At 38.9% G+C, this 14013-nt stretch overlaps 1 protein-coding gene across 5 annotated transcripts in view; it reads right to left on the bottom strand.

The window, feature by feature from the left end:
• Positions 1-14013, bottom strand: part of LPGAT1 (lysophosphatidylglycerol acyltransferase 1) — an 88914-nt gene that overhangs the window by 47420 nt on the left and 27481 nt on the right. The gene's annotated exons all lie outside the window — the stretch shown is intronic.

A 14013-nucleotide genomic window follows, 5' to 3' on the forward strand; every position in this document is an offset into this window, starting at 1 on the left:
TTCCTATGCAAATCAGAATGTTAATATAACTTTTATAGAGCCCCCAAATATACATTAAAATATAAAATGATCATTCTTTCTTTCTTTCTTTATTTACTTATTTTTGAGACAGTCTAGCTCTGTCACCCAGGCTGGAGTGTAGTGGTGCGATCTCGGCTCACTGCAACCTCCACCTCCCGGGTTCAAGCAATTCTCCTGCCTCAGCCTCCAAGTAGCTGGGATTACAGGTGCACACCACCACGCCCAGCTAATTTTTGTATTTTTAGTAGAGACAGGGTTTCACCATGTTGGCCAGGCTGGTCTCAAACTCTTGACCTCAAGTGATCCACCTGCCTTGGCCTCCCAAAGCGCTGAGATTACAGGCGTGAGCCACCATGCCCAGCTATGGTCATATCTTTGATCTAGAAGTTCTATTTCCTAGAATTTATCCTACAGAAACTTTTGTTCAAATAAGCAAAGATATATGTATAAAGAATGTTTATCACAACTTAAATGTTCACCAACAAGGGAATGGACAAGAAAATTATGATGTAATAGGAGAGTATAAACCCATTAAAATAATGGAGGATATCTCTTATTCACTAACCCAAAAAAGACATATTATCAACTAAACAAAGCAAATCACAAAACAGTAAATATAGCATGATCCCATCTTTTTAAAGCAGGAATACCATCTATGTGTTGTTCAATGCACTGAAAAAAGTCTAGAAAAACAAATTTCAAACTGTTAATACTGATCATCAATGACAGGTGGTTCCCAACCCTTCAGATTCTATTTTATAAGAAAATATTCAGACATAATAATACATACTTTCACCTTAAAAAAAGAAAACTAATAAAAATGCCAAATTATTTGAAGTTATCAGATGAAAAGTCACTGCACCAAAATCCATTGGTACATTCTAAGGGAAACATTGGTATTTCTATGTAGTTATGCCTCATTTCATTTTTTATTTATTTTTAATTTTTTTGAAACAGGATCGCTCTGTTACCTTGGCTGGAGTGCAATGGTGCAATCACAGCTCACTGCAGATTCAAGCTCCCTGGGCTCAGTGACCCTTCTACCTCAGCCTCCTGAGTAGCTCGGACTACAGGTGTGTGTCATCACGTCCAGCTAATTTTTGTATTTTTTTTGTAGACACAGGGTTTTGCCATGTTGCCCAGGCTGATCTCAAACTCCTGGGCTCAAGCAATCTACCAGCCTCAGCCTCTCAAGGTATTGGCATTACAGGCATGAGCCACCGCACTCGGCCACCTCATTTTGCAGTAAATTTATTTCAAGCCTCAGTTTTCAAACATCAGAATTCCGCAAAGAAGCTTCTAGCATTTTTTGATATGAATTACCAAAGGCCGATTCTATATTAGTATTCACTTTTACTCTATCTTTATCTCACTCACTGCTACAAGGAAAAAAGTCAAGCCACCTGTGTGTAAAAGCTCTGGATGAAATAGGGATAGGGAGACCTATTGAGAGCCAATTTTGCACTATATTTCAAAATTAACAAATGCGCAAACCTTTTCACCTAGGAATTCTACTTCTAGAAATGCATCCTACAGATACACTCATTTATGTGCAAAATGACATGTACACAAGGCTACTCATTGCAGCCTTGATTGTAAAAGCAAAGATGAAAACAACTAGAAAGAGAGGCTAACTCAAATTCATAGAAACAGTAGAATGGTGGTTGCCAGGGGCTGGGGGAAGGGGAAATTGTTGTTTAATGAGTACAGTGTTTCAGTTTTACAAGATGGAAAAGTTTTAGATATTGGTTCCACAACAATGTGCATATACTTAACAAGACTGAAAAATAAAGTACACTTGAAAAATTAAGATGAATTTTTAAAATTCAGGTGAATTTCATGTTAGCATATTTTACCACAATTAAAAACATTTTTAAGGGAGACCAGCTAAGTAAATTATATCTATGAAATGGAGTATTATGCAAACATAGCACTTATGTACTAATATGAAATGATATACTTTAAGTAATAAAAGCAAAGTGTAGAATAGGATGAGGGATGCCATTAGTTGTGGGTTTTTTTGTTTTGTTTTGTTTTGTTTTTGGGATGGAGTTTTGCTCTTGTTGCCCAGGCTGGAGTGCAATGGCACGATCTCGGCTCACCGCAACATCCAACTCCTAGGTTCAAGCAATTCTCCTGCCTCAGCCTTCCGAGTAGCTGGGATTACAGGCATGCACCACCATGCCCAGTTAATTTTGTAGTTTTAGTAGAGATGGGGTTTTTTTGTTGGTCAGGCTGGTCTCAAACTCCCAACCTCAGGTGATCCACCCACCTCGGCCTCCCAAAGTGCTGGGACTACCGGCCTGAGCCACCACGCCCAGCCTAGTTATGTTTTTAAAAAGGACAGAGAATATACTAACCAAATGAAACTCCCCATATGCCCCTCTTGACAACCCTCCAATGGAGACACATGGACATACAAACATACAAACACACACACACATGCACAACATTCTTTCATTAATACATTCTTCATTCAATAAATCAGCATCAGGCACGGTTAGGTATTGTGGACATAAAATAAATAAAAACATTTCAAGTATTATTCTAAAGTGAACAGCAGTTAAAACTCAAGAAAGACTAGCTTGGTTCTATAAATAGTGGGTAATGTGGAAAGTTTTCTGGCTCTCCATCTGTATTAATAGATGTCTCATAACCAAATAGTCCTTTAACGCAGTCTGTGCTGCATGAGTGGAAAATACTAGATACCTAGGCCCATGCAGTGGGAAGGCATATATGTCAATATAACTGCAAATAAGAATACGTTTTTACATAAAATATATCTTACCTGTTTGCTTTATATAAAGCAGATAAATCTAGTAAGTGTGACTGGTTTAAATATGAAAATATAAATTGAATTTGGATCTCCCTGTACTGGTTTGAACAGTATATTCTAAAAATTCATGTCTACCCAGAATCTGTGAATCAAGATGAGGTAGGTGATACTGGATTAGGGTGGGCCCTAAACCTAAATCCAGTAAGACTGGAGTCCTTATAAGAAGAGGAAAATGTGGTCAGAGAGACACACAGGGAGACCACCATGTGATGACAGAGGCAGAGATTGAAGTGACGCACCTACAAGCCGAGGGACATCAAGGATGGTGGACAACCACCAGAAGAAGCTGGAAGAGGCAAGGGAGGAGCCTCCCCAAGAGTCTTTCGAGAGAGCATGGCCCTGCTGACACCTTGATTTCAAGACTTCTAACTTCCAGAACTGTGAAAGAATAAATATCTGCTGTAAAATCCAGTTTGTGGTAATTTGTTATGGCAGCCCTAAGGAATTAATATAATCCCTCCCTCAATTTTTCCCATCCTCTCTTTTCCCTTTCCATTCTATTTTCCCCAAAATTATAGTCTTTCTTTTCTTATCAAGTATAGGGAAAGAATTGCATTATACTTTTAATATTGAGAACACTATATATAATCTAACATTATGTATTATAAATGGTTTTTAATGTTCACTTCTAAATACTTTCAGAAATTATACTTTAAAGTATAATTATTAAGAGTTAATCCACTACATGTTTTATCTCTCAACCAGAACTTAGTCAAAATTTATTTTCAGACCAAATGTCAGTTTACCAAGACTCACATAGCATGCTAAATCAAAAAAGGGAAGGTGGTCAGGTGTGATGGCTCATGCCTGTAATCCCAGCACTTTGGGAGGCCAAGGTGGGTGGATCACTTGAGGTCAGGAGTTTGGGACCAGCCTGGCCAACATGATGAAACTCTGTCTCTACTAAAAAATACAAAAATTAGCAGGTATGGTGGCATATGTCTGTAATCACAGCTACTTGGGAGGCTGAGGCACAAGAATTGCTTGAACCTGGGAGGCAAAAGTTACAGTGAGCCGAGATTGAGCCACTGCACTCCAGCCTGGGTGACAAAGTGAGACTCTGTCTCAAAAAAAACAAAACAAAACAAAACAAAATGAAGGTACTTAGATCAACTCTTCTTTTTTTCTTTCTTTCTGTTTTTTTTTTTTTTTTTTGAGTCAGGAACTCCTGGGGTCAAGCAATCCTCCTGTCTCAGCCTCCCAAAGTGCTGGGATGACAAGCATGAGCCACCACACCCAGTTTGGATCAACGTTATACCAAGAAATTATCCTGAGGTAGCAATAAGGTCATGTTGAATTTTACAATAATCCTAATTTTATTCAGTAACAAATTTAATTTCCAATATATATGGTATTCTTCTTTTAGAGCATCATTTAAGGACAACTGTTCGAAAGTTAAATGACTAACAAAATCAAGATTAAAATGAGCAATTTATTACACAGATGAAGTAGCTATGTTCCTCAGATTATGCCCTGCTATCCCATGACCAGTAAATAGAGTAATAAAGCTAATATCTTCACCAAGGGATAGAAAAGAAGCTATGGATGCCTGCCAGTTCTTACACTGCACTTGATTAGAAGAACAAAAATATTCTAACACGCTGCTCTATGAAATGAATTCTCAAAAAAGAATTGGGTCAGGTCTACTACTTCCAAAGGGAAAAAGGACAACTGAATAAAAACTGGAGGAAAAATTTTCTAATTGTAATAAATTTTAAAATTGTTATTGAAAACCAAAGCTAAGGGTTATCATCTACTACATACACACACAACACATACACACACACACACACACACACACTCTAACATGTACATCAATATACTTTTCCCAAAAGTTACAGATTAGAATTAATCTGGACAGTTCACATCTCAAAAAGAAAACAGAAACAACAACCCATCAAAAACTCCGTAAAACAGTGACACTAAAGCCATTTATACTGGCCCACAAAACAGAATTAACCGAGAGAAGAAAGGTTGCTTATTATGCCCACAAGCTGATGCAACATACTATTCTATCCTTCTGTGCCTTCATTTTCTCACTTATGAAACAATATCATTAATGCTACTTAAACATGTTGCAAAAATGAAGGAGATCTAATTGATAGTACCATAGAGATCCTGAGTAATGGGATTAAAGTCACTTTTGGAATCACTAGTAACTAAAAGAGCCCTAAGCCTACTGTGTCATACGAAAATCAGTCTAATAGTAAAGATTAAAGAGCCAGCTGGGCACGGTGCCTCATACCTGTAATCCCAGCACTCTGGGAGGCTGAGGCAGGAGGACCCCTTGAGGCCAGGAGTTCAAGACCAGTCTGGGCAACAAAGTGAGAATCTGTCTCTATAAAAAAATTTAAAAATTAGCTGGGTGTGGTAGCATGTACCTGTGGTCCTAGCTACTCTAGAGACCACAGGGACCTAAGGCAGAGGATCTCTTGGGCTCAGAAGCTGAAGGCTGTAGTAAGCTGTGATCATGCCACTACACTCCAGTCTGGGTGACATATATAGGCACTCTCTCTAAAAACAAACACACAAACAAACAAACAAACAAAAGAAATTAGAGAGCCAAAATAATCATAAGTGAATTTCACATAGCTGGAGAACTGTGGCTTTCAGCAGTTCAGGTTTGAGGCAGACCTGATTGGATTCATCCGAGGGAGAGTGTTAATTAAGAGTGGCCATGAGAGAGTGGCTTAAAGTACTCATTAATGGAGGAGAGACTGGTGAGGGAAAGAAGTCTTGCAAACAAACAGCTGACTACGTAGAAAAGAGATGGAGGGAGGGCAATCATACATAGAGATGCTAATGTCATCCCTTTCTCCACAACATTCTAGTCAAGCTTCCCAAGGGAAGGCCCAGACTTTTGAAAATCCTTCTAATACATATCTCTAAGTAAGAACCACTGGAATTGAAGTGCTGATGTTTAATTTTATTTTTTTTTAAAGCAAGTACATTGTACACACTAGGAAATCATAGTCAGTATCCCTTTGGCACTTAAATTTTAAGAGGTTAAAATTTGAGAGGGCAAGGCTCAAGAGGTAGCTTTTGGAGGGGTCACATAACTAAAATACTAATAGTAGCAGATATTATTAAATAGATGTATAAGTAATAATCTCAATAGCTAACATTTATGGAATGTTTATTATATGCCATGCACTAGAATTAGTAATAGAAAATAATTTATATTATTTTCTGATTTAATCTTCACAAAATTCCAAATGTACAGATAGTATCATCCCCAATATGCAAATGAAGAAAATGAGACACAAAAGGTTAAGCACTGCTTTCAAACTTATACAGTGAGGAAGTAGGGGAACCTACTCCTAACCACAATATCATATTGTCACTGCTGACATGCTTGATGTCAAAAAACGTTAAGGACAGGAACTTGGATAAACTGCACTTGCAGGTCCTAAAGTTGCCCATGATTATGCCAGGGAATAGGGTGGACAAGCCAAGTCCCAAAATCCTCAACAAAAAAGGATAGTGGATGGCAACAACAAGGAGGGGTAGAGCCAAATAATCAAGTATTTTTTTTTTTTTTTTTTTTTTTTTGAGACGGAGTCTTGCTCTGTCGCCCGGTCTGGAGTGCAGTGGCCGGATCTCAGCTCACTGCAAGCTCCGCCTCCCGGGTTCACGCCATTCTCCTGCCTCAGCCTCCCGAGTAGCTGGGACCACAGGCGCCCGCCTCATCGCCCGGCTAGTTTTTTGTATTTTTAGTAGAGACGGGGTTTCACCGTGTTCGCCAGGAGGGTCTCGATCTCCTGACCTCGTGATCCACCCGTCTCGGCCTCCCAAAGTGCTGGGATTACAGGCTTGAGCCACCGCGCCCGGCCATAATCAAGTATTTTTTTCAGTGACAGTTGAATAATAACCAAGTCTAAAGGGGCAAGGTATCTAAGAAAAAAAATCAACATTGTCTTTGGGCCCAGATGGGATTATCTTAAATATAATATGCTTGATACAGAACTGGCTCTTTTCCCTAGTCTTCCCCATCTTAGCAAAGAACACTGCTGTTCACCCAGTCATCTGAAGATGAAATCTAAGACTATCTTCATTCCTCCCTTTCCTTAATCTTCCACATTCAATCCATCTCTAAGTCCAGTGGACTCTGCCTTCAAAATACATTCGGATCCTCTATTTTTCTTCTTACTATTACTACCATTTATTATTATTATTATTATTGAGACAGAGTCTCCCTCTGTTGCCCAGGCTGGAGTGCAGTGGCACAATCTCAGCTCACTGCAACCTCTACCTCCCAGGTTTAAACAATTCTCCCACCTCAGCCTCCCGAGTAGCTGGAACTACAGGTGTGCGTCACCACATCTGGCTAGTTTTTTTTTTTTTTGCATTTTAGTAGAGATAGGGTTTCATCATCTTGGACAGGCTGGTCTTGGTGCTCCGCCCACCTTGGCCTCCAAAGTGCTGAGATTACAGGCATGAGCCACCATGCCTGGCCCTCTCTACTACTACCATTCTAATCCAAGCCACCAATAACTCTTGCCTGGACTTCTGCAATGACTTCCTAACTAGTCTTCTTGCTTCCACTCTGCCTACCTATGTAAAAGAAATCTTTAGAATTCCAATTTCAAATATCATTAAAATCAGAAACACCACTGTCAAGCATGAATTAGGGAACAGCAGGAAAGTTAAAGATAATAACTGGGAATTAACTTTCACTGGCATTAAGATTTGGTTTAAGTTAAACTTGTACTGTTTTCAAAACGGGAGCTAGTGGCATTTTGGGTGAAGCAATTCTTCCTACAGCTCACCAGTATTGCAAAACTTTTAGCTTGCCTGGCCAATAGTCTGTTACAATCCAAAAGGTAATTCCAAACATCCTGACCCCACCCCAGTCTCCTTTGAGAAGAACTAAGTTAAAATTATGTCAATACAAGCCTGTGGTAAAATCAGGGTGAGGTTAAATAACAAGTGAGAATCATCCTGACAACATTAGGACTAAACAAACATGTGTTTACTGCCAACAAAGATCCATCTCTATGATTCCCTCCCCTTCACCCACTAAGCTCCCAGGATATGGCAGCCAAGAGTTTGGAACAATCTCCTCTAGGAAATCTGATCACCTCAAGAGGAAAGACCTAAAAATATTGACATTTGGGGTTCTCCAGTGAAACATTCCAATAAGATCACCCTATAATGAGGCTCAATGTTGATAAGCCACAGCCACTTGCTTGGCTACAAATCAACATTTTAATCCCTTACTCTTAAAACAAGAACAGACAGCTGAAGGGGATGAGAAAAGCAGATGTGTGAAGGGCTCTACGTCATCCCCACTTCTGGCTTGAAATAAGGAATACACTCCCCATGCGAAAGTTACCCTCCTGATACTAGGAAGAAAATAATATTCTTATCACCACGAATGGGGAGTCAACACGGTGATGAATGTCTGCACAGCAAACCATACTAAAATAATGCTTTCCTTCCATTAGTTTCCCCCATGTAGTTCCTAGTCACTTTCCTACAATTTGCCACCCTTAGAAGCTCAAACCCGTTTCCTTCATCCAGTCATTTCTCTTCAATTTATTACCCTTTGTTAAAATGGATATAAAGCCAGGCTTGGTGACTCACACCTGTAATCCCAGTACTAAGGCTGAGGTGGGAGGATTGCTTGAGTCTAGGAGTTCAAGATCAGCATGGGCAACAAAGCAAGACCTCATCTCCACAAAAAAAATTTTAAAAAGAAATTAACTGGGCATGCTGATGTATGCTTATAGTCCTACCTACTTGGGAGGGTGAGAGGGGAGGATCACTTGAGTCCAGGAGTTCAAGGCTACAGTGAGTTATAATCACGCCACTGTACCCCAGCCTGGGAGACAGAGTGAGACCCTGTCTCTTAAAAAAAGAAGAAGAGAAGAAAAGAGAAAAAAAGAAAAGAAAGAAAAGAAAAGAAAAGACATGGTGGCTCACTCCTGTAATCCCAGTATTTTGGGAGGCTGAGGAGGGCAAATCACTTGAGGTCAGGAGTTCAAGATCAGTCTGACACCAACATGGTGAAACCCCATTTCTACTAAAAAAAATTTTTTTTTAATTAGCCAGGCATGGTGGCACACACCTGTAGTCCCAGCTACTCGGGAAGCTAAGGCAGAAGGACTGCTTGAACCTGGGAGGTGGAGGTTGCAGTGAGCCAAGATTGCACCACTGCACTCCAGCCTGGGTAACAGAGTGAGACTCTATCAAAAAAAGAAACAAAAGGAAGGAAGGAAGGAAGGAGGGAAGGAGGGAAGGAGGGAAGGAGGGAAGGAGGGAAGGAAGGAAGGAAGGAAGGAAGGAAGGAAGGAAGGAAGGAAGGAGTATATAAAATCCTGAATCTAAATGCTTCTTTGGAGTTTTCACTTCTTTTCTATGAAGCCCCCTGTGCCACATAAAAAATGCTAATGTCAAATAAAATGTGTATCCTTTTCTCTTGTCAATCTGTCTTTTGTTAGCCTAATTAGGCTAACAAAACAGGCCATAGCTGCGAAACCTGAGGGCAAAGGAAATGTTTTTCCTTACCTACATAGTCATATATTGCCAGAGACCTGAAAAAGGCTGTTAATGTGAAAGAGAACAAAGCAAACAGAAAAATAAAGAATCTGAGGAAACAGGCATTACACAAAAAAGAAAACTTCAAGAGACCAGCATTAATGTCTATATTGAGGTAAGGGATGAGATGATGATAATAACCATGAGACAAGAATAAGAAAAAAAAGGACCTGCAGGAAATTAACATAATTGTAAAAATAAAAGTCTCAATAGAAAAACCGAGAGATAAAGTTGAGATAATCTTCCAAACAGGAGATTTAAAAACAAGATGAAAAACGAGAAAAGACTTGAACATTAGAAGACAATTCCACAAAATCCAGCCTTCAAATAACAAGAGTTCCAGGAAAAAGAAATCAAAGATGTAGTTAAAGAGCATTTGAGGGTGTGGATTTCCACTCTGACATGGGACATCAAATAGCTAGCACAGTGGATAAAAACAGACCTATACCAAGACATACATCCCCATGGAATTTCAAAACAAAAAAAGAGATGATCCAATAAACTGTCAGAAAGGAAAAAGAAGACACATATAAGGATAAGGAATCAGATTAACTTGGAATTTCTCAATAGCTACTGAAAGCAAAAAATATTGTAGAGATTATTATTAAAATAATAATGACTTCAAAATCCTGGAGAAAGGTAGTGAGTTATTTCAATTGATTGTTCACAAAGACTGAACTTGTTCTCCTCACTACTGCACTTGACTTGGGGGAAGAAAAAAAACGGAAAAAAAAATCCCAAAGAAAAACTACTTCCAACCTAGAATTCTCCACCCAGCAAAATAATCAATCAGGTGCAAGCAGAGAAAAATATTTTCAAGTGTGTGACATTTTGAAAAATTAACCTCTTGCCCTCATGAAGATATTGGATGATGTGCTTCCCTAAAATGAGAAATAAACCAAGAAAGATAAAGACATGTGAAAAAAGAAATTGGGAACACAACCAAGGAGAGAGGATGATAGGGAAGAAAGATAATCAGGATGTCAGCTGTATACCAGACTTAGTGGATAACCAGTCCAAACTGGAGCAAGTTAGGCATTTCCCAAACAGACTTTCCAAAAAAGATGAAATTGGCAGAGAAGCATCTGAATGACTTGAAAGGAGATCTAAAAATGAAAAGCACTTGGGGGTGAATTAGTGATCATTTCATACCAAAGTAAGCAAAAGAAACAAAAATTATTAAATCTAGGAACAACTCTGTGCAAGAAAGTAAAAGTAAACAGTTTTATACATAGCTCAGCTCTGAGTAGATTTATATATTCATAATAAAGAAAAACTCCAAATACTGACACTACCAAAATTACAATAAAATTCAAATACAAACTAGAATATGTATTTATTTTTCAGTTTCTTTTCTTTCTTTTCTTTCTTTTTTTTTTTTTTTTTGACACAGTCTTGCTCTGTCACCCAGACTGGAGTGCAGTGGTGCAATCTTGGCTCACTGCAGCCTCCACCTCCCAGGTTCAAACAATTCTCCTACCACAGTCTCAAGTAGCTGAGACCGCCAGCATGCATGATGAAATACAGCTAATGTTTGTATTTTTAGTAGAGACGGGGTTTTGCCATGTTGGCCATGTTGGTCTCAAACTCCTGATCCCAGGTGATTTGCCCGCCTCGGCCTCCCAAAGTTCTGGGATTACAGGCGTGAGCTACCATACCCAGCCCTCAAAATTGGCTTATTTTTATTTTTAATTTTGAGGTTGGGTCTTGCTCTGCTACCCAGGTTAGAGTGCAGTGGCACAATCAAAGCTCACTGCAGCCTCAACCTCCTGAGCTCAAGTGATCCTCCTGCCTCAGCCTCCACCACCATGCCCTGCTAATTTTTTTTACTTTTGTAGAGACAGGGTCTTGCTTTGCTGCCCACGCTGGTCTCAGATTCCTGGGCTCAAGCGATCCTCCCACCTTGTGCTCCCACAATATTGGGATTACAGGTGTGAGCCACCATGCCCGACAAAAATTTATTTTTAAAACATTATTTTAAATAGGTTTCTAAAAAGATAAGGCTTTCTGAATATTAAAACAACATATATTCATTGTAGTAAATCAGAATACTGAAAAACACAAGGCAGAAAATTACCCCAAATCTCACTATCCAAGGATAAGAAAACACTATTAAAATTTTATACTATATCTTCCAGTTATTTTTCTCTGTGTATACATATACTTTTTAAAATCAAAAATGAATGATTCTTAAATTCTGGTTTATACAACTTGAAATTCAATATATCATACAAAATTGGCTGTCATTATTCTCCCACAATATGATTTTTAATGGCCACATAATAATTTATTACATGTAAGTGCACAGATTAGTTAGTTCTCTAATGTTGGCTACTGGCTATTGATTATAGTAAAATGCTAGACCAATAAGTATACAAATCAAAGAACTAATGGGTGTGTGTTACAAAAAGTACCATGATTTTCCTAAAATAAAGAGTAAAAATATCCCTACCCACAAATGTTAAGTCACCAAAGCAAATAAATCAAAAGTATAAAAATTTACTTTAGGAGGTAATGGAACTGTGGTGGTGGTCACATAATTGCACGTTGTAGAAGACATAGAGACTTTTAAAAATGTTCTTCAAGCCAGCCATTGAATAAATTCATAGAGAAACTTAAAATTGGGGGGATGTAAATAAGTTCCAGATTGACAGAATACTAAATACCAAAGAATCAAAAAACAAAATACAAAAGTCAAAGGCAAACACAGAAATCAATGAAATGAAAAAAAAAAATGGAGAAAATCAATGAAAGCAAAAGTGACTCTTTGAGAAGGCCAATACAAGTTATCGAATTAATTTTTAACAACAACAACAACAAAACATAAAAACCATAAATCACCAATATCAGAAATGAAAATCACAACAGATGTTCCTTGATTTATCATGGGGTTCCTGATAAACCCATTGTACATTGAAAATACAGCAAGTCAAAAATGCATTTTTAAACAAAGCCTATTTTATAAAAAAGTGTTGAATATCTCATGTGATTTACTGAATATGGTACTAAAAGTGAAAGACAGAACGGTTGTATGGATACAAGCATTATTGAATGCATGTCACTCTCATACCATCATAAAGTCAAGAAATTGTGAGTAAAACCATGAAAAGTCAGGGACCATTGGTACTGTGAACTACTTTAGAAACAAAATTTGACAACTTAGGTGAAATGGACCAATTCCTTGAAAACCACCAATTACTAACTATCAAAACTCATCTAAGATGAACAGATAACCAATTTCTATTAAAGAAATTGATTTTATAGTCAAAAACCTTCCAAAAAATAATTTGGCCCAGGTGGTTTCACTGGCATTTTCTACCTGACATTTCAAAAAAGAAATAATACAAACTATGCAATCTCTTCTAGAAAACAGAAAAGGAAGGAATGCTCTCAAGTTTATGAGGCCAGCATTGCCCAGATACCAAAACGAGAAAAAGACAAGCAAACAAAAGCTACAGACTAAAACCATCACGAACAGAGGCAAAAATCATCAATAGGATATTAGCAAATGGAATCCAACAATATATACCGTGACCAAGTTAGGTTTACCCCAGGAATGCAAGGCTGGTCCAATATCCAAATATCAGGCCAGGCACAGTGGCTCATGCCTGTAATCCCAGAACTTTGGGAAGCCAAGGTGGGCGATCACTTGAGGTCAGAAGTTTGAGACCAGCCTGGCCAACATGGTGAAACCCCATCTCTACTAAAAACAAAAATTAGCTGTGTGTGATGGTGCATGCCTGTAGTCCCAGCTACTTGGAAGCCTGAGGCACAAGAATTGCTTGAACCCAGGAGGCGGACGTTGCAGTGAGCAGAGACTGAGCCACTGTACTCCAGGCTGGGCAACAGGGTGAGACTCTGTCTCAAAAAAAAAAAAAATAATCAATCAATATAATTCACCACATTAACTGTCTAAAGAAGAAAACCTTCCACAGCAATAAAAAAAAAAAAAAAAAAAAAAAGGAATGAAATCAGGCCGGGCGCGGTGGCTCAAGCCTGTAATCCCAGCACTTTGGGAGGCCGAGACGGGCGGATCACGAGGTCAGGAGATCAAGACCATCCTGGCTAATACGGTGAAACCCCGTCTCTACTAAAAAAATACAAAAAACTAGCCGGGCGAGGTGGCGGGCACCTGTAGTCCCAGCTACTCTGGAGGCTGAGGCAGGAGAATGGCGTGAACCCGGGAGGCGGAGCTTGCAGTGAGCTGAGATCTGGCCACTGCACTCCAGCCTGGGCGGCAGAGCGAGACTCTGTCTCAAAAAAAAAAAGGAATGAAATCATGTCCTCTGCAGCAACATGGATACAGCTGGAAGCCATTACCCTAAGTGAATTAACACAGAAACAGAAAACCAAATACTGCATGTCATCACTTATAAGTGGGACCTAAACATTGGATACACACAGACACAAAGATGGGAACGGTAGACACCGAGGACTCCAAAAAGGAATGGCATGGAGGGAGGAGGAAAGGATAGAAAAGCTACCTATTAGGTACTGTTTTCACTATCTGGGCTAGAAGCCCAAACTTCAGCATCATGTGATATACTCATGTAGCAAACCTGCACATGTACTCTCTGAATCAAAAATCTAACAAATAAAATTTTTTAAAATAAGAA

The sequence above is a fragment of the Trachypithecus francoisi genome, unplaced genomic scaffold, assembly GCF_009764315.1.
Source record: "Trachypithecus francoisi isolate TF-2019V2 unplaced genomic scaffold, Tfra_2.0 Lachesis_group5, whole genome shotgun sequence".
Lineage (NCBI taxonomy): Eukaryota > Metazoa > Chordata > Mammalia > Primates > Cercopithecidae > Trachypithecus > Trachypithecus francoisi.